Source organism: Oxyura jamaicensis, chromosome 9 (assembly GCF_011077185.1).
Source record: "Oxyura jamaicensis isolate SHBP4307 breed ruddy duck chromosome 9, BPBGC_Ojam_1.0, whole genome shotgun sequence".
Taxonomy (NCBI): Eukaryota; Metazoa; Chordata; class Aves; order Anseriformes; family Anatidae; genus Oxyura; species Oxyura jamaicensis.
This window is the reverse complement of record NC_048901.1, coordinates 22,415,389-22,436,858: the sequence shown is the minus strand read 5'-3', so window position 1 is coordinate 22,436,858 and position 21,470 is coordinate 22,415,389. Positions and strand designations below refer to the sequence as shown.

At 36.8% G+C, this 21,470-nt stretch overlaps 1 long non-coding RNA gene across 2 annotated transcripts; it reads left to right on the top strand.

Moving 5' to 3' along the window:
- The first annotated feature begins 394 nt into the window (after window positions 1–394).
- On the top strand, window positions 395–20,737 carry LOC118171708. 2 transcript variants are annotated; one of them, XR_004753342.1, is made up of 4 exons: window positions 395–530; window positions 15,636–15,730; window positions 16,728–18,678; window positions 20,400–20,737. It is a non-coding gene; the product is annotated as an uncharacterized LOC118171708 (long non-coding RNA). The 2 variants fall into 2 exon arrangements; XR_004753341.1 differs by lacking the exon at window positions 20,400–20,737 and having other exon boundaries at window positions 16,728–19,926.
- Window positions 20,738–21,470: the final 733 nt, after the last annotated feature.

Here is a 21,470-nt window from a genome sequence, read left to right as displayed (position 1 = left end):
ATTTCATAGTAATGCAGCTGTTTCTCTAATTAGTGCACTGAAATATTATATTTTTTCCTTGTTCAGAGTGTCATAATGCTGAACAACTTCATTACAACAGGCAGAAAATACCTTGATATTGAAAACTAGGTGTTTAAAAATGCTAAACTGCATATTTTTGTAAATTTAACTGCAAGAAATATTATCATGCTTTATAACAGAAAGGATGTTCTGTGTTGAACAGAAATAAATGATCTGAATATTTTTTTTCCTGAGAAAGGCCTTTGTATGCTTCACTCAAAAATGTTTTTTTCTTTCCTCTTTCTCTGAATTTCTGCTTCAGCACTTCTCTGTCCCACTTCATTGCTAATTACATCCAACATTTTCTTGGCTATTTCACTTTTTCCCATTTTGGACCTGTCCTGACCCCTCAAGCTGCTCGCCTGCTGCTGACTTTCCCACCTCTGCTCCTCCATGGTGATGCTCACTTGGCTTCCTCATCTAAATAACAGCTTTTACAGTTTGGAAAAAGTCTGAGGTGAGGTTTATGAGTCCTATCTGTAGCCATTTAAGGATATCATATTTAACAGATGTTTCTCTTTATGTGTAGCATACATCTTGTAACAGATTGTATTTACATTACATATGCTGGTCCGCAGTTTCTGCTCTTTGACAGAGGAGACAGAGGAGCTCCTTAAACCTCACTGCAATTACTTGAGGTTTTCAGTGGTGTGAGAGCAGTTGGGCTTAGAAACCATCAGTCAACCACATTTTTTCTGGCCTGAATGTTTATCATTAAATTGGTCTCAGAACTATTTTCATTGTCTGTCATCTGACAACGAAAACCTGATTTTAGTTTCACCAGAGCTTCTTTCATCAAGGCATCAGCTTTCATCCTCCTAATTATCCTGGACTGACTTGTACTTTGGATTTCTTGTACTTCAGCCCTCTTCCATTTAGTAACAATGTAATAATGGCATTTAGCTCCCAGCCATGTCAGGAGATTCAGCCAGCATTTTCTGTCATCGCTGCAGCTTTGCAGTCTGTTTTTAAATGGCTCACTCCATTTCAGAAATCAATAACGCAAGATATATATATGACTTTTCAATTTCTCACAAAGTGGCACTTTAATATGGCCCACAGGGCCATCAAACGACCTAGGAAAACCTACATGCATTCTCAGTCAGAGGCTTGTCTTGACCTGAAATTAGTAAATCCCTCTCCTTCTCTCTCTCTCAGAAATAATGAGCTCTTTCTTTGCCTGGGATGCATTTGCATACTTCCACTGACACCAAGCAAGGCAACAGAAAGAGCCTGGTTTATATTTTGCTAAGGATATTCCTCCTTATTCTTTGTGATTGCTGCACATTGCTTTAGATCAAACTCTCAGCGAACCTTTGTGAAAACGTTTCCTTGTGAAAGTATGTATATCCTCCTTACTTCTAACAGGAAAAATTTCATGCAGATTCTCTTATTTTGGATAGAAATAAATGTGTTCAGGTACAGATGGTGGTATTAAATGAATTAGTACTATAACAATAGCTGTTAATGAATTAACATCTCTTCAACTTCCTTAGTGATGTAAATAACAAAATATAATTACATAAATTGTGTTGCAAGTTTGCATCTAAATCAGATCATCAACATGCAAGCTGGGGATTAAACAAAAATTGAAGTATTTGTGAAAAATATCCAGGTGACCAGGAGAGTACTAGGCAGGAGAAGAGTAATTTCCATCCAAAGCAGACATTTCTCAAAACCAGAAACATTAATGATATACGGAGGTAAGTATCAGAGTAATTCAGAGTTTATTAGCTGCTGACAATGGAAAATGCATGGCTACTTCTGAAATTAGTAACACAAAAAATATCTACAAAGAGAGTTCAGAGAAAGATTTTTTTTTTGGTCAAAATTTCACCAGACAAAACTGAATAGGTCATTGTTTGCATAATTCTGAGCAGGTATTCTCAGGAATGATGGGAAAAAAATCAAACTTTTTCAGCCTGTTCATGAGCAACACATGCAAATGACCTTGTTCAGGAATCCTAGCAGTTTAAATACTTGCCTTAAAAAATAAATAATAATAAAAAATAGTAAATTGATCATACCTGTGTGAGCTTTTACCACAGTTACTGTGTAGATGTCAAACTCAGGCTGTTCCAGTGTAGAAAGCATTCTTCTAAATACATTCTCAAACTCAGGTTGTTCCAGTGTAGAAAGCATTCTTCTAAACACATTCTCAAGGTGCTACACGGCATGTGACATGTGGCATGTTCACAAAAAAGCATATTATGAGGGTAATGGAACAGATTATTTCAATGTTATATTGAGTCCATAGGAAGACTGTAAAGGAGTAAACACTTTCCACTAACACGTCTGTGAACTCACGAGTTCCTCAGAAGTGATGTGACATTGGAATAAGGATTTTTTGGAAATACTTTATTGATATAACTGATGCCACAGATGACAATTAACTATTATATTACAGCTTTCAGGTATAAATGGCAGAAGCTTTTCAGCTTAGAAGCCTCTAAGGATTTAAGAATTATAAAATTGTATTTTTTAAACAAAAGAAGCAAGTGCCATGAGTGTTTTTCTATTCATGGACTCATGACAGTCGAGACAGCAATGTCCAGTTGATGGCTCACAGGTTTTCTGGATTTTTTCTGTATTTTTCTATTTGTACCCAGGCAACTCTCCACCATCAAATTATATTAGAAAATTCATTGTAAATTCAACCTTTGAGTAAACTGTTATGTTATTGTAATCTTCCCCAGGGAATTGTTCTAGGACACTGGACACTTTGAGATGAACTCAAAGCCTTGCTATGCATATTTTGATTCCTATCTTTGCTGCTGTCATACTTTGTTGCATTAACTCTACAAAGTGTGGACTTTTATACATTCTCTCTTTCTCTCTCTCTCTTTTTTTGGTCTGGTTTCGATTTAGATATTAGCCCTATAGGGCTGTACACTTCTTTGTAAGAGCATATCTAGCATAATAGGGCTCTGATTTTCTTGGCACCCTGGTGTACTAATATGTACTGTTATGACTGCTATTCAGTATAATGCTGAAATCAGCTGAAAGCCTGTCTGAGCCCAGTCTAGCTCTGGGAAAGCGCAGAGCTAATAAAAACAGATAAAATATGGTTCTAGGGAAGTTCTATTAAACGTGCCAGCTATTGGTACCAGGCAGTAGATAAATATCAAATATTAATATATTTATTAACTGAGAATTCAGAAGGTAATCAAATTAAAGCCCTAATAAAGAAAAATGTTTGCCAAAGAATTAATCACACCTTGCTGTATTTCACTCCATTAGTTTTGAAGTCTTCATTTTAAAGAACTGCCTCCACATCCCATTCTGGGCCCTGTTAGATGCAACTAATTGGGAGGAAACAGCTGTTGTTGTATCATTTACTATAACCAAGATGGAGATGTGGTTACAAAGCTTTTTTTGGCAAGGTAGGATTTCTCTGCACACCACTCTCTGTTGGCTCTAAATCAGCCCTTGAGCTTGTTCATGTCTTAGGGTCTTCAAAATGGCTGTAAGAGGGTGAGAAGGGAACTGGAAATAATGGTTGCAATAAAAGAAATATATTTTCCATGTTGCTTTTTTATACCTCAGCTGCAAACAGAAAGAGCTTGTGTGGTTGTGTCTCTGAGAACAACACAACACACAACAGGGAAACAAAATGATTAAGTTTTTCCAGCCCATCCTGTGTGAGCTAGCCATGTTTTTTCCTAGAGTAGATGCCAAAGTCAATTTTCCAGACCTGTTTGAGAATCCCATGCAGTGAAATACCCTTGGGGATGGTACTTCTTTACCTGCTGTCCTGATATTCAAGCTTAATTTTTCTTTTTCTTACTTTTCATGAAATTACTCCAGGGTACAAAGTTAGGCATGTTATGTCATTTAATTGTTCTTTTTTTGGAATCCACATCATACAAAGTGGGGATAAAATATTAGCAAAGTGAAGTTAACAGATGCCATAGTTAAGATAAAACAATGCTAGTTATTTATGCTATGAAAAAAATCTTATTCGATATCTGTAAGGTTAATGTCACAACAGAATAATGATAATAATCATATATAGAGCTTTTATAGTTTGTGGGCATAATTGTTTTGCCGTTGCATACCTTATTTTACATAGGAGAAAAATAAGTTGTAGAGTTTGAATGAATTGTCTAAGGTTAGTGATTCTACCTCTCACAGAGTGAGGAATCAGAAGGTCCCTGCCTGTTGCCCATCTCTCTTTGCCCTAAGTCTTAACTTTTGTCTTTCCTATGTTATAAACTAATTCATATATGTTTGTGTCTGTGTCAAACATAACACATACCTTGATATAAGAAGTGGTTGTACTTTTTGATTAGAAAATAAGGACAATAAAAAATAAACACCTCCAAAACCTCCAAAACCCTAAGGCAAAAAGGAGAGTAAGTAGCATTATATGAGTATGGGTTTAAAAAAAGGTTATAAGAGATTGCAGAGAAGACGTAATGAAAGGTCTACCTTGCCAGGCTATAAAATGAAGTGGAAAGAAACATCCATAAACCACTAAATAAGAAATGTGCTTTAAATTCTACACTAGTTTGTAGAGCTTTTAAGTTGCATACCTTTGCTCCATCCCTACACAGCATGCATGCTACTAAAGACAGATTATTTAAATTTCCTCTAACCTCCCCATCCTTTAAGCATCACTGATAGTGTAACAGCAATCCTCATCTTCTGTCTCTTGCATTTTCTCTGAGTTTCTTTAGTAGCTCATATTCATGTGTTTCCAATAATGAAGGCTTTCTGCTGATAAAACTCTTGCATATTTAAACGGTGTTTTGAAGTGAATGTAGTCTGCTCTTCTAAACTTCCAGACAAGACAAGCAAAAAAGAAGCCAATTTAAAGGAAGGAGTTATCAACCAGATGGGTAAAAATACGGTCTCTCTGTGCCTGCTCTAAAATGAGAGAAGTTATAAAGTAAGATGAATTGGCCTTCTAAAACATGTTAATGTTGTCACTTTACTGTCCTTTCTTTCTTTCTTTTTTTTTTTTTTTTCCATGATACTTGAAAAATGTTTTTTCTTGGCTAAATAAAAGCAAGGCAGGAATGAAACTTCCTCCCTGTCTCACTCACTGGTAGGTCTTGGCAGTTGAGAGTTCTGTCTTCAAACTGACAGAACCAAACCATCCCCAGGAGCAAGGAAACCAGGGGTATGCAGAAATGATTGACTCAGTCAAAACTTTGTGTCTACATTCAAACGTCTCCATAAAAGGTCTAATTTGATGCCAGGCTGAGTAACCAATGTCCTCTTTTGTACTTGAGACCATTAAATGAGATGCCTCAGTGTAGTTTAAATCAAGGCAACCAGTTTTCAAAAAGTTTCTTCAAAAGCTTTGACTGCCTAGTGGAACCACACCAAACCTCTCTGTAAACCTCACACACTATCAGGGCATATTATTGAGTCAAAGTTAATAAGAGCATTTTCTTGGAGAACCAATATCACAATCCATACCTAGCAGGAGCTGGTCCTGAATGGATTACCCTAGGCATCCAACTGCTTCAGAGGTGTTTGGCTTTTTAGACGTATTCTTTTTTGAAAATGCTTTGGGGAAGGGGCCTGCCCTGGGGGAACCCTGGATACTTCAGTCCTTCAGGGTGTATTTGAAATGAGACCTTGGCTCAGCACAGAAAGAGCAGAATTTGTTATATGAAGCAAAATGAGAAAAGAGGGAATGAGCAATGTCTTCCCCAAAGCTCATTTTTTATAGAAATATCTAAAAGGAGTAGTGAAGACCTTTTTTTTAACTTTTTTTTTCTTTTTTTTTTTTTTTTCTGAAAGAAGTACAAGAGATGAATATCTTTTCTACAACAGAAAAATACGGACTTTCATCTATTGAAATCTAATTAAGCCCTGATTTGTAGTGTAGAGCTTTTCCCACACCCATTTATATGAGGTAAGTACCCTGAAATTAAAGTAAGCACACCAAAATCAGCCTGCTGGCACTGGTGTAAAACCATCAAAAACGGTAGGAGAGTCAGGCCAAGTGAGAAAGAATAGCAAGAGAGAAAGCAAAATACAGACTGGCTCCAGGGATCAGGGAGAGGAAAAGAAGCTACAAAATAACACTGAAAGATGTTTTTTTCCTTTCCTGTCCCTACTGCTGAACACACCAAGAAAAAGCCTCCCAAGAGACTGTCAGAGGAAGAACATATTGTGAAAACTTCACAACAGCACTTTAAAATGCATTTTATTTCATCCACATTCATCTGAGAGACTGGAAAAAAGAGATAAGAGGAGGAGAGAAAACGGTAAAAGGAATAAAATATTAACATATATACAAAATGTCAGAAGCACAAATAATTGAATATTTGATATTTTGACTCTTTTAAGCTTTGTGATTCCCCAAAAGCACTTCTAGATGCAAGTATTTTTGGATGAAAGAATTAAATTTGCATTAATATCTTTCCTTTCACTCACATAAGATCTTAAGGCATTTTACCAGCTGGAAAGAAGGGAATCATCTATAATTACAAGATAGCATGAAAAGGAGCTTCCCCATCTTTCAAATTTTTTCTATCCTCTCACTACTTCTCATGATCCCAGTTAGAAAACAGTCCACTACCAAAATCTCTAACTCATCTAAGAAAAATTCAGGTAAGATGAGAGTTTCTTTGCTAGATCTCTCCTTACCTGCAAGGATTAAGCTCTTCTTTTTGCTGTGGCAATGGATATGCCATCAATGCCTCCCCATCCTCATTGAATGTAACATTTTCTCTTGGCATTGAAAAACATGCCAACTGAAGTCCAGAACTGTCATCACAACCTAAGAAAATATTTTGTTTTCTTTTCATTCCCAAGTATTTTGAAAAATAATAATAATAATAATAATAATAATTAAATCAATAAGTAATAGTGGTTACAGAGGAAGATGACACAAGAAACTGTTTCCGGAGAACATATGTTAATCTAATTAAAATTTTTAATTTTGCATATACTGTTCATTTCTACATACTTTTTCATGTAGCAAGCTATGAAGCAATGAAATTCACTTTAATTTTCTACTTCTCTTGGATGCAATGACAAACTTAGGCTGATTCAGCAGAGTAGGAATAATTTTGACACTTGTAGTTACCAGATGAGGTTTAATATAGGGATTCAAGCTCTCATGGGAAATCTGCAAGTGCTTGCAGATTCATAAGTTTATTCATAAATGTTTAAGAATTTGCAAGTATTAGAGGCCCATTTTCAAAGGAAAAAAAAAAAAAAAGGATAAGAAAAAAAAAAAACTTTTAATAATTTTGGGAACTTAACATGTACAGTTAACAAAAATTCACCTCGTTGATAGTAGAACTGATCCACAGACACAAGAGGTTTGCTAGATATATTACCAGTTCTCCTGTTAAGAATAATGATTACGTCTCTCTGCACAGCCTGCGATATGTCTGTGTGCAGATATGCATCTCCCTCTCCCAATACAAAAGCAGCATCAGTTTGAAGGCTTAGTGATGAAATCCTCCCCCTGCAACGCTTCCCAGGGTGGATCTCTTCTGTTAAAGTCCTCAAGCATATCCAGATTATGGTCTTGGAGAAAATCTGCCAAGCGGTGCTCCATCTGGGGGAGCTCGTATTGAGCTAATGCCTTGTTTTCCCCCAAATTTAAGCTGCCATAGCCTGCAACCATGGGTACTTGTAGCTCCCCTGATATGGCCAGCATGCAGAACGTGAGTAAATAAAAATGAAGGGAAAAAGAAAAAAAAATAAAAAAATAATAATAAAAAAAAAAGAGAAACACCCATGTATGAATACACACAGGCAATTTCTTCACAGGCTGTGACTGCGAAATGTTTTGCATTCCCCCTTTTCCCTCTATTTTTATCCTGCCTGTGCCTGGCTGGACACTGTTGTTTTGACAAGGCTCAGGCGACTGCCAGGGCGCTGTGGGGCCATGGAACGGCACCCAACTGCTGCCTCTCCCTCCTCCCAGAGTGCCCTTACAAATGTTGCCCTGCTGTACTGGAGCTTCAGTCAGCTTTGGCCACTCTGCTGTGTCACCTGTATGATAGTCATCTGGAGCCAACAAATTAATTCAAAGCCACTCTTCCAAAAGTAGCCTGCTTGCAGCTGAGAGCAGCATGCTGCAGGAACATGGCTAGGAACACGGCAGCACCATGTATTGTTGGTTGGCTTGAAGAGGAATCCCAGCAGACATATTACTGTTCAGCTTCTGAAGATGCTGATGGGGGAAAAAAAATCTGGTATATTATTTCTGTTGTTGTGTAGACTACAGAAATTCTTGTCCAAACTGCAACCCCCTTGCTTTCAGCATTTAAAACCCTGCCAGATCCAAACGCTGCCCTGCTCCGAGTATCTGAAAATCCTCCACATGCTTCAGCCTCCAGGTGACCTTTTAGTCTCCTCGGACACCTAGGCTAATAACCTTAAATTACTTCATAAAAACATATTTGACCATCTTTCCCTCCCTTTTGTCATTTTAATCATTATTTAACTCTACTCATTTTTATCATAGAATGGTGTTAATGAGAATGGACCTCCACCTTGTTACTTTTTGTTTGAAAACAGTTATCCTGAGAAATTTCTGCAAGTTGCTGGTAGCAGCAACTAGAGATTAATATAAGGGGTGACACTATATGAACATATAGTAATAGAGAGCATCTTTAAAATGTTCAGGAACAGGGGCAGGGAGGGACAGAGAGTGTTTTGCTACTTTATGTTGCTACTATAAGCTATGCTTCAGGTGTGAAATTTATGCATAGAAAGATAAATGATTTACCTAAAACTATATTGCAAGTCTGTGGCATGGAGAACAAAATCCCAATCTCAAGATGTTAACCACAAACTCACCTCTCCCACCATGTAAATATTTGTAAGCAGAATTTTTCTATTTAACAACTTGATGTTTTGTATGCTAAAAGATTACATTTCCTATCTGTGAATTTCTGAGTCCTAGTCATAGAGTCACAGGGTAGAGCATCTTAATATGAGCATGAAGTAGCAGGCAATAGATTGGAAACTACTGCTACTTTTATCTTCTGCAAGATTTTTTCTAGGATCTGTCATCCATGCACCAGCCTATTCCCCAGTGGGAGCAGGTGGCTGTTCCTCACAAACATGCAATAAATGATATTACAAAAAACTACATAAATAAAAAATAAACAGCATGAGAAATTTCATGTCATCTTGAAATATACTGAGGCAGAGAGGAATATATGATGGAAGGGACGAGTCAGTTATACCTTAAGAGTGAATAAATTAAAGCATTAACCCTCAGCGTATTTTGACAAAGCCTAAAGTTTGACTGCAACAAGAAGAAATAGGCTGTGGGATCATTATATTTTACAAAGCACAATGGTAATTCTTTTTTAGTGAACAGTGTGGCATCCCTTTGCTGGCAGTGGCAAAGTCTCTGGAGGTATTTCTCACTCATATCATACCCCCATAAAATCTGGGTTAGATAACTTCATTGTGGCTGACACTTGGTAGGCAGCCTCTGTAGAAGAATCTGTCTGGCACCTCCATTTTGCTGAGTTTGCAGCGCATTTACATCCCTGTTTCAGATCTGAAGCCTAGTATGGGACAACAAGGTCAAGGTCAGTCGTTTGTTTAACTTTTAGGATGGGTGTTATAACTAAAAATAAATGTAACTTAAAGATCCTCAAAATTAGAACCTTATCAATGTGATATGAAGTATCAGGATTAACACTGAAAGTTTTTGTTTGTTTTTTTGTTTTGTTTTGTGTTTTTTTTTTTTTCCTAATTTAATTAATTCCTAATCTAGGGTTTGAAACAAAAGTAGTCTTAAGTAACAGGCACAGAAAACCTCTTTTCAATGTTTCCCAAGTAGTACAGAATATGGAGGATGGTTGACATAGTTTAATGCAGCAATACTGGCTTTTTGTCTTCCATATCCATTCAATTTTCATATGTTTATATGGTGCTGTGATTTGGATGTTTAAAACACTAAGTGTAAACCATGTTTCTACCGCTGACTTTCTATATCCATCACATACATTACCGGATTTAAAGAGGGCAAAAAATATGTATAAAAGTTATGGCACATGTAACTTTTTAAACATGGCACAGCCATGTTAAATTACTAGTTTTTAATGTTGTTGAAACGAAGAAGGGAAATCCTGTTTGCTGTGTCCATAGAGAGTAAGACAAAAAACAATCAATGGGCCTAAATCATAGAGAGGGTGATTCTGCTCAGGTATTATAGAATTCATTTGAAGTAGGAGGAGACTGTAGGGTCTTAAGTATTGTATGAAAAAGCTTGATAAACAAGCAGGGCTGTTTAGTTGGCCAGACCTTAGGGAAGGGAGATGAACTAGATAATTCTTGATTGCATGACATTTTCTTAAATGATGCCCTTGAACTCATTTTCTTTTTTCCATCTTCCAGCTCTAATATATGATGCCAAATTACCTCAAGGAAACTGAGAAGTTTGAAAGTCCAAAAAAGTCCACTCTCATCAGAAAGAGCTGGGAAAAAAAAAAAAAAAAAAAAAAAAAAAAAAAGGAGCCTTTTTTCCTTTTTTATTTTAAAGAGCTGGACCAGATACAAAATAATGATTTATTATTTTTTTTCCTTACCATTTTGCTAAGTGACCCTATGGCACTGTTTGTAAATCGTTGAAAGACTGGACTGATAACATCTGCTAAGGCTAAGATGTAGGACTTAAAATAAATATAATACGTCAGAAATGAAGATAAAATCCCAGGCACCCAATAAATAGCTGTCTATAAGCATGATTTTTTTATATACTTAAAAGGTCCTATGTGCTTTTACAATGTGTTTGAAATGCTTATTGTTTTAAAATATTTGATTTCATGTATTAGTTACAGAATTCTTGTCAATGAAGACAGTTTTGGAAATGAAATTTAAGTACAGTAGGATGCAGATTAGACATAAGACCCTTGCAATCGATAGGAGTCTTCACATTGATTTCAGGTAGTTCATGTATTATTTAAAGATAATGTTGCAAACACATCAGGAATCACTTGAGAAGGCACGGACTGAAAGCAAGGTGAAATTGCTCCTCTCTATGGGAAATGTTCTCTCCCCTTGAGTATTGGTCATCATTTCTGCAGATATTGCTCCTTCAAGGGATTACCAGAAAACCAGAGAAAACATGTATCCTTGCCCCTTAGTCTTTCCCAGACAGATATGGATCTGCATTTCAGAGCTCTCCCTGAAAATTAGGTTACATCTCACTTTTTTATTTTATTTTTTCTTCAATTGGGGCAGCAATTTGAAATACCTAGTGTATATTTGTATCTGCTAAGGTTTTGCCTTAAACATTGATTAATATACTTTTCCATATCCAGCCCTATTCCCATTTTCATTGTTCATGGAGAAGCAAAAATGAAAGAGAGAAAAGATGAATTAAATTAACATCCAAAGGAGAAACTGATCTGTTAAAAAACACTTATTGAGAAAAATGAGGTCTTTAATTTGTTGATGTTCTACTGAAGATGCAAAGAAATGCAATTCCATGAAAATTAAGAAAGAGGAAGAAAAAAAAAAAAAAAAAGAAAGAAAGATCAGAGATGCAGTATTCCAGATTTCATTCACTGAAAAATAAAATCAAGTAGATATATCAGTGGCTGGCTTCATATAGGAATATACAGCTTAATGGTGGATTAGGAATGCTGAGTATGGAAAATTAGTAGGTTCTTTCTGCTAAATTGTTTTAATTATTCTTGGCAAAGGCGGAATAATTCTACAAGAGTTTTTTATGAATTTTTTTTAAAAATTAATTGAAGAATTTAAATGGAGCACTTTAAACAATTGTGCACTTGATTAAGTATGCACAGTTAAATTGGCAGCTGAGCACTAGAGCTGAAAACTGTGGTATTCCAACCCAGACATCTTCCATACTTTCCTGGTCATGCAGGAATTTTAAACATTTGTGCACATAACTTTCACTTGAGTAACGGTTTGCTTTCACATTTTACAGCAAAGTCTCGGATCCACTGACATGTTCTTGAAAACCCCCATACACATTATGGATGAGATTTTTCTGGAGAATCCAGCATTTGCTTTGGTCTCCTCACATTCCAAATCAGTCACCTGTTGATTTTAAAGGGAGCAGAATTAGGGCAATGCAGTACCTTCGGAAAATGTCACCATCTTCAGAAAGGATGGATAGACAACAGAGCTTTATGGCCAGGAATGCTTTATGACTCAAAAAAAAAAAAAAAAAAAAAAAAAGAGTCTTAGAATATGAAGCCCTATTTTTGATGGTGTCTTGATGTTTTTCAAAATCATTCCTCGTCCAATGAACATAGTGGGATTTTACTCATCAGATAACTAATTGACCTTTTTACCCAAATGACTCCCCAGCTTGATGGTTCATCTGGAGGGAACATGTCTCCCATTCTGTATTTTTTTATTTTTATTTTTTACATAGGACATACAGCTTTATTTTTCTCAGTCACCATCATAAGCGTGTTTCTTTCCATTGACTTTATGTAAACATCCATGCACTTTTAGTAAGTTTTCTGTCTGTGCCCACTTGGAAATCAAGGAAAGATTATGCTCTTTCTCTGGAGTTATACTAGTTTTGCATTCTGCCAAAAGACAGTATTATTATTACTTACAAAAAAGACAAACAAACAAACTAACCAAAAAGCATTGTCTCAGCTAAAGAATTAGCTGAGAACTGTCATGATTTAAATCACATATTAGCTAGACTGGTTAACATGAACTCAGTCCTTTTAAATTTATTTATTTATTTGTAATGCCAAAATTCTCCTTTTATGAGAGGCAATGCAAAATCAAAGAAGAGCAATTCCTTCATTAAAAGGCCTAAAATCTAAATAAATCATTCCAGTGATTTTTATCCAGTTTCAAATGATTTTGCATTGTTTAAAATAATGTTATTCAAAATCAGTAAAAAGGTTTTAGGGTAGAACATTGCCTTGAAAGATGCTGCAGGGCACTGCAGGGTGTAGCACTTGCAAGGAAGAGAGGAGTTTGAGATCTTAGGAAAAAAGTTACAAAATTTTCGATTCTGGATGCTTGAGGTTAAACAGAGCAGAAAAGAATACAAGAAGCAGAAATAAATTTAACAGCACTTGGCCTACTAATGGAAGATAGTGACAGCAAGCTTTGGCATATTGTTTTACTTCTTGAAATAGTTGCTTTGCAGAAGTTTTTGTGGAATATTTTGGCTTTGCTTTGCTAGTAATAAAAGTTTTAAAACTATTTAACATCCAGCACTGGAGGAGTATGTACCTTTCCATTCCACTGGTTTTATTTTCCTCTAACCATCAGCGTTAGTAGCATCCTCTTCCCACCCCCAAAATCTAAAAACCATAAAAATTGCTGAGTTCTAAAAAAGAGCTCTTTGGCTTCTCTGCAGCTCTCCTGGTGGATGATTTGCTTTCTGGCTTCTGGGCCAAACCCCTGCCGCAGTGAGCAGCCCATGCGTGCTGCAGCGGGGTGTCTGAGGACAACCTGCTCACCCTGCCCCATTGCACTGGGGGCTCAGCTCAGACCCCTGTGAGGGCACTGGGCTCCTATCTTTTCCCTACCACCCAACAGGATCCAAAGCAATTCCAGGGTGTAGGCCATTCTATTTGTTTATTTATTTGGGGAGGCAGGGGAGTTGCTAAATTTTTAAGAGAAATGCACTTCATTACCTGATTATGTATGAGATACTTTGCAACATCAGGAGCTATTTAAACAAGTCAGATATCTCCAGATCTATTTATCTCTAGCTAGGGAATGAGAAGGATGCATAAAACTTGGGAGATGTGTAAAAACCTATCTGAAATGTCGTGTTCACCATTGGAGTTTTACTCCTTTTTTAACCTTAGGGCATGCAGTATTAGCTAATGGATTTTAAACTAGATATAGCTCAGTGGAGAAGGCTTTTCAATTTTATCTGCAGCAGAAAAAAAAGTAAGTTTTCAAACAGCATTTATATTCCTTGCTGAATCAGAGTCCATTTGCCTTTGATCTTCATAAAGAAATATAAATCAGCTGTAGCATTCCTTTTGATTATTTACCCTTTTACACAGAACCCTTAGGCAGAAGAGATTCGTGTTTGCTCTTGATTAATATGCTCTCGTGTCTTTTAAAAGCGGGTGGTGGCTGGATGGTAGTAACAAAGATAATAGTTTTTAATGCTGAAACAGTGGGCAAGTTGTATCATTTCCTTTTACTAGTCCCACTTCAGGAGAGATGCAGACAGGTCATAAAACTACTGGGTTTTAACCAAATGAGGTGGGAAGTTGTAAATGTGAAGGTTTTATAGAGAAGTTATTATTGCAATTTTCTCCTGAAAACAGCAACAACAACAAAAGACAAAAAATAAACCACGATAATGCCTCAATAGTGCTCATAGGCACTATTAGACCAGGAATTGCTTTAAGTTAACCCACTACACGTTAATTAGAAATCTCTTGTATTAAGTTAGGCTTTTCTGGAATCTTTTTGAAATATGAAAAAAGATTATTCAAAAATTCAGTTTCAGAAAAAAACATACCGAAAGGGTATGTGGTCCTGCTAATTTATAAAATCCTGTAAACCCTGGATTTAAGGGAAAATCTTTCAAAATGAGAAATGCAGTACTGCATTATAAGGATGAAAAAGACTTGGGCTCCTTTACGTGTTACATAGCTAGGTGCACAAATGCAGAAGGAGGTCATGATGGGATGCTGAGTACAAGGAGCTGAACCAGCTTCCCAGCCAGACCAGCTCTCAGGCACTGCGTGCTGAACGTGGGGCACTGGAGGCCACCAAACACAATAATATGTTCAGAAAACAGCCAGCCTTGCTTAAAACAAGTGCAAATGACAGTGCAAGACAGAGGATTTTTATTTTTTTTTCTTTTTGTGGTTATGCAGTAGTGGGCAGAGTAACAACAGATTTGGGGAAGAACAGAGTAGGTGATGTGTCTGGGAGCTCAAAGACAACTCTAGCGCTACATTTCACTTCTAATACCAGCCTTGGGCATCTGGCAGGAGATCGACCATAAAACAACATTTGCTCTCATTATCATTTTTCGGTGCTCACTGTTTTACACCTTGCAGGTATACATGAATCACCAAAGCTGTGCTTTTCAGGATCAGCCCTCAGTGTAAACTATAAAATGTCCCATAAAAAAAGTTCACACTAGTGTTTTGTTCCCAAGTTGTTGATTTTATTTTAATACCTGTGGCAAAATAATAATAATAATAATTTTCATAGCTTTTTCTTAATTTCAAGCATTGAATAGAATTATTCTGGATTACCTCCTCTGTTATCTTTTTAACATGAAAAAGAAGTCATTTACCAATTTACCAGATGGTAAATGTGTTTCAGATGTGCTGACTTTTCTTCCTGAAATACTTGGCAGTGGCTAGGAGTTTTATATCTTTCAGCCAGTTGTAACAAATGTACGGTAGAGAAGAAAATGAATTAATAGATGATGGACAGATGGATGGATAGGCATGTACAAAGTGTTTGAATGTGATTGTCATTCTGCAGTTTTATATAGATCTCCTTTATTTTAGGATAAAATATCCATAACATTGACATAAAGAAAGAGTATTTTAGGCTGTGAAATTCATTTTGCAGTTATTGCTTTGAAATCTAAAAAAGCCCTCATAAGTTTTGTTGTTGTTTTTTTTCCTCCACCAGGTTTGCAAGAGTACAGGTAAAACCTTCAGCTAGAGTGAGGTGGATGTCTGCTGTGTTACTCTCCAAAAATATAACTCTCTACTGAACCACAGATTGGTATTATAAGGTGTAATACCAGCAGAAATAATCAATTGTTACTATTGAATTATTTTCAGTGAGATTAATGTTATAATATTTTTACCATATTATGAAAAATTATGATTTTGCAAGCTTGGCTTTCAAAAAAGATCAGAGAAGAGAGCAGTGTTATATATACACTCCCAAGCCACACACAAGGAATAAAAATGTTATTATTCTCGGCTGTATTGTTCTCAATAAGGGCAATATTAGGGTATCCAGTTTTATTGAAATATAAATGTTAATAAATGTACCGGTGTGGCTGACTGTCAAAAGTTACTCCTGATGTGGTTAAATACCTCAGGCTGCATTACAGCGGGCAATAAAAATGGTTCAAGTGCAGGAAAGATGCACTTATTCAGAAGCTTTTTATGAAGTTAATCTAGAACATTTCAGTTAAATTACTGCTTTGAATTTGAAGGGGATTAGGTAATTGATAAAGCTGAAATAAAATTAGATTTTCTCGTAAGCAAGCAACAAATCAGAGGTCTTCAGCTGGTTCTCGAGCCATTGAAATGCACATACTTCACTTTATAGTAATAAATAGCAGTTGCCTTTTATTTGTATGTAAAGCTCCCAAATACAATTTCAAGTATTTTTTGAGGCTACTTTTATTGAGATATCAGTAAATGTCAGGAAAGTGGAATAGACAACTAGGATGCTGACAGGTAACTAAAAAGAAAAGAGAGGGGGGTTTAAAAGCATGTGTTTGGCCTGGCAGGGATGTCTTGAAAGTTGGGAGTGGATGGTCTCATTGACTTCAGTAGAGCAGAACCAGCCTGGCCATCGTCTCTTCTGGAAACTGCCCCCTTGTTGTTTATCAAAATATTATTTGAACTATCCAACATGTGAGTCTGCAAAACTAGTCTGGAAATCTCTAGAGAGAAAGAATTTATTGTTGATGAAAACAATTGCTGTACTTCTTGGTTTTGATTATGACAAGAAATCCTCAAAACCAACATTTTTTTTGCTGTGGATTTCTACAGGGCTGTTCTTGGCTCTCAGTTCCTGAAGGCACCTGGAAGCACCTGTGGGTATGCCTGCCTTTCTCTTCAGAGCAAGCCTTCAAACAGACCTGAAGCCTGTGGAGAAGTTTGGATACCAATATAAATGAAGCATCACAGTGCAAATAGCATTCAAAATAATGTCTGTCGTCCCTCGGGAGGTGTAGTGCTTTGGTATTTGGAAGTGAAAGATACTTTAGGAGTTAATAGCAGCACCCATGTATCCAAGAATACATTTCCTTACCTGAAATATCTGAAAATTATTCAGAGAAGACTGAAGAACCTGTTGTTGTCCTGTTTCTTCTGCCTTTTGTCAGGTAGGGGACGGGCTTGAGAAATTACTATATTTTTTTCTAGCGTGAAGGCCAATGACGGCCCAATCCACTGTCTGTTCGTTCTCCATAAATATGCTAAGTCATTTTATAAAACTAAACATAAAGGCTGGAAAACATTATAGGGATTTTAAGAAAGCCTTTGTGAACACGACGCTGTTGTTTGCCAGCTGCCAAGAGTTTTGTGGGTCGGCTGTCTGCCTCCGCCAGCAGCAGAAACAAAATACGACAGGGTCAGGCAGTAATGGGGCTGCTGCCGCTTTGCAATTTCTTGGTGACAGTGATAGATTTTAAAACAAATTGGTGCTTAGGTTCCAGAGGAAAACTCCTCAGAAGATTACAGAACTATCAAGAGGGGTCAGAGCCAGAGCCAAATGTGTTTGATGGTGTTTTGCTACCTCAAACCTGGCGCTGCTGTGTGGGGCCTACAATACCCAGGTGGGACTGATGGTTCTAATGCTGAAATACTGCCCCAGCCCCGTCCTACACACATTTCAGGACATTTTTTTGATGCTCTTCCTCTAGATGGGGAAAAGAAGTAAAGAGGAATCCTATCACAGATGAAGTTGTTTGCCCTGTCCCCGCCAGCTATTCGTTATACCACAGGCCAAAACCAATCAACAGGGAAATAGATATCCTGCCTCATCTGGTCAAGACCCAAGTTGTCAGCAAGTTTACCTTGATGAAAAACAAATCGTCTGAGGACATCCAGTCCCGCAACACGTTCACTGGCAAAAACATAGGGTCTGGAGACCTTTAAATGACAAAAGGATCCCACAGATGCTAATGGATAATTTGTGATTTAGAGATGAAAAGAGCAAGCTGTTGGAAATCTATTTGTGGTACAGCTGGGGCACGGAGGTGAGACCTTCTTACCCAGTCCCAAGTGTTCTTTTAAAGACTGCCAGTCCATACACAGTTTTCTGATACAAATATAAGTAATGAATTAGCCATCACCAAAAATCTCCCAGACCCTAACCGATAAAGTAGAGGATATTAAAGAAGGCACCTGGGAATTCAAGAGCTAAGTGAAAGTATTGACTATGCCTAGGAAAGGGATAGCTATTTGTCTTTGCTGAAAAAATAAATCTGCCATCATTGCAAACCCAAATTGTACTATTGCCATGTTAAAACAGCACAATTAGACTGGAATTACTTTTATCTCTGTAGAGCAGACAGCACTGATGGTTGCTATACTTAGGGGTAGATATCCATACTATCGAACCACGCTACAGCAAACAGGCAAACAAAAGAAAATTAAACCTGAACGCTGAGATGACCCTGAGATCGGGGCTTCGCTGTCATTGTCTGTCCCATCACTCAGCAGGGACAGCATCTACTTGCAGGTTACCTGCACTTCCCGGTGTTCCCAGAGACCCAAAAACTGACTTCTGAGAATAAATTGCTGGCAAGGGTAGGCAGAAAACATCTTCTCTTGCTCAGGTTTGAATTTAACGTTAAATAAGACAATCCTGAATTTTGTATTTTTTAACCTGCTTATGATAACTCCTTCTATTTTGCTGTGAAACTGCTGGAAGCATGCAGCAGAAATTACATGCTGGTTGCAAAGGGAGATGGCACCACTGAGCATCTTGTTACTGGTAAGTTGAAGTAGATTAATACTCAAAATATCCTTGGGCTTCAGCTGCCAATCTCTTTAATCAGATCTACTGTCTTTTGCTGTCATTTCCACAAGTACTACACTCTAAATTAGAGGCTGGATCTCTTCACGTTGTCATTAAAGAACTGTGAAAGAGCAATGGCCACGGTAGACAATGATTATTTTGACAAGGGGATCATATTATACCTCTGTACTCTCCCAGAGCAAATCATACTTGATCATTATAATCGAGAGGTGCATTTCTTCAGACTGAGGACTTCTATCTTTGTAGCGTTTCTTTTCAGCCTAGATTATTACTTGTTTCCTTTCTTCCCTGCCATTAAGCACTACACTAGCAGGTATAGAGTTTTATCCTTTGCCATCCCTATAATCTGCTGTTATTTCCACAAGATAGCCTTTTGAATAAGGTATTTCAATTTCAGTGATTTGATTCCTTTACCAATATTTAAATAAATAAAATAAGCCATAACAATCCAATTTAGAGCTTACACGACTGCATTCACTTCCTTTGATCCCCAAACATTTGAAATGTGATTCCTTTCCTGTGACAGCACAGATACCGTCAAATAGAAACATCTCTCGGCTGTATTCAGTACAGACCTATCACTTTTAACAACTTTCACTTGAAAAAAAAAAAAATAATAATAATTTAATAACCTTATTCCTTGCAAAGTGATGAGTGGAACCATTTTTGTGGCTTAAATTATTGATTGCCCTGAGGCATCTCATTTCAAACATTTTCAAAAGGGAAGCAAACAAGAATATATTTTACAAATAAAAATCAGTTTAATGAAAATTTCCATAAGACAAATTGATTATGATTCACACTTGGTTTTGATTAAAAATGTTTCAAAATGATTTTGGAAACTATTTTTCTAGTTATACTCCTGAACTCTTTATTTACTGAATTTTGTAATGTTCACATGGATGGAAACTAAAAAGAGAAAGTTGATTAGAGACTGACTGAGTTTTTCTAAAAGGGAGATTTACTGAAATGGATCCTTACTTGCTAAGACTGCAGAATATATATATATGTGATTCACCATACGGATGTAGGAAAATGTTCAAATATTTGTGTATCAAGTTTCAGACTTTCATAAATGTTTGCTACAGCAAGTAACACTGACTGTAAAATAGCTTTTTTTTTTTTTTTTTTTTTTTTTTTTGCTATAGAAAGTAACACTGACTAGAAAATATCTTTTGGCTTCAAATGACACATTTGATTCAGGAAAATCAAAATGACAGAATGAACCAAATGAGTAAGGAGGACATTACTACCTAGACAGTAGGTCCCCATTATGAAACTGCATTCATGACATGACCTTTACTGTCACGGCCACATTTTTACACAGTAGTTCCCAAATCCATCCATGCTGTTCTGCAAGTTTTTCAGACCTTGACGTTATGTATCCTACTAAGACTTGGCCCAGGACACAGAGTTAACATCAGCCCCCTATGGGTGCCAGCCTCTGCCACAAGAGGTCCTTGAATGTTTGCTGCAGGTTTCCCCTTCCCACCCTTCCTGGGAAGAGAACATTTTAAACATTTGTGTAGGATCAGTGGTGCATCATCGCAGGGATGGCGGCTCAGTCACATTCCCAGTTAATACAGTCCAGGTTAGAAAACTGTGAGAGCTTCTAATGAAAAGATACATCTTAAAAGTCTGTGTTTTAACAATTCACACTAAAAAGTGGTCTGCAGAGACACATGCTACAGCTGAAATCTCTGGAACAGTAGGCAAATGCCATGCTGCCTCTCTTCTGCCCCAGGACAAAATGAGGCTGCTTCCCCACACCCCAAATAGTATTGGTGAAACACTGCTTCAGCAGAGGAAGGATTGGCAGACCAGGACCAAAATTGTATTTCAACTGATGAGCAAGTCTTAGGCAATGACAAAAACATGCATCTTTTAGTAAAGTTATTTATTATTAAGTTTACTCTTTTGTTCTGTTTTTGCTTCCTTTCTCCCTGCAATATAATGGATTTTTTTTTTTCTCAGCTTAATGAAGCTGGATGAAAAGGAAAAAATTCATAGCTGTTGCTATTTTTTATTTTTTTTTATATTACTTTGAAAAACAGAAATTGAGGAGAAAATGCAGTATAAGTACCCCAAATGTTATATGCTAATTTATATAATTAATAAATGCAAGACAAGATAATTATCTGACATACTTCATAAAAAAATTGCTGCTACTGCAGTATGTAAAAAAAAAAAAAAAAAAAAAAAAAAAGAGTAAATGCAGGAATAGCTTCTTGGTCACAGAGGTCAAGGAAGGGTACTATCAGCTAAAAATGCTGTCATTATTCATAAAGCTGCAGTTCAGCCGGTGTAAAATATGATGCACTGTCATTTAACAGGCACACAAAAAATCATAAAAATCTGTTTTAATCATGTAATCACAGGTACCTCTGGGACAGTCTCTTTGTCCTACAGAAGAACTGCAGCTATTTTGGAAAGCACATCCACTTCATATCTTCATCCAAGGAAACAACCACAAATCAATTAGATTAGAGCAGTGACTGGGTGAAGCAGGAGTTAAGGCTGTATGTGTCAGCATTTCTATTAGGTTGATAAGTAACTCACTGTGAAAAATCTAAACAGGAGCATAGGCGGTCTCTGCAAATAAGTTGTCTTATTATTTTCTCCAAATTTTAAATCACTGGTCATTCTGAACTCATGTCAGCTTCATTTTGCTGCTGCGTGTCTGCCAACTTCAAGAACATCCTTGTGTGGATATTAATACCTGAAATACCACATGTGAATTTAATTTT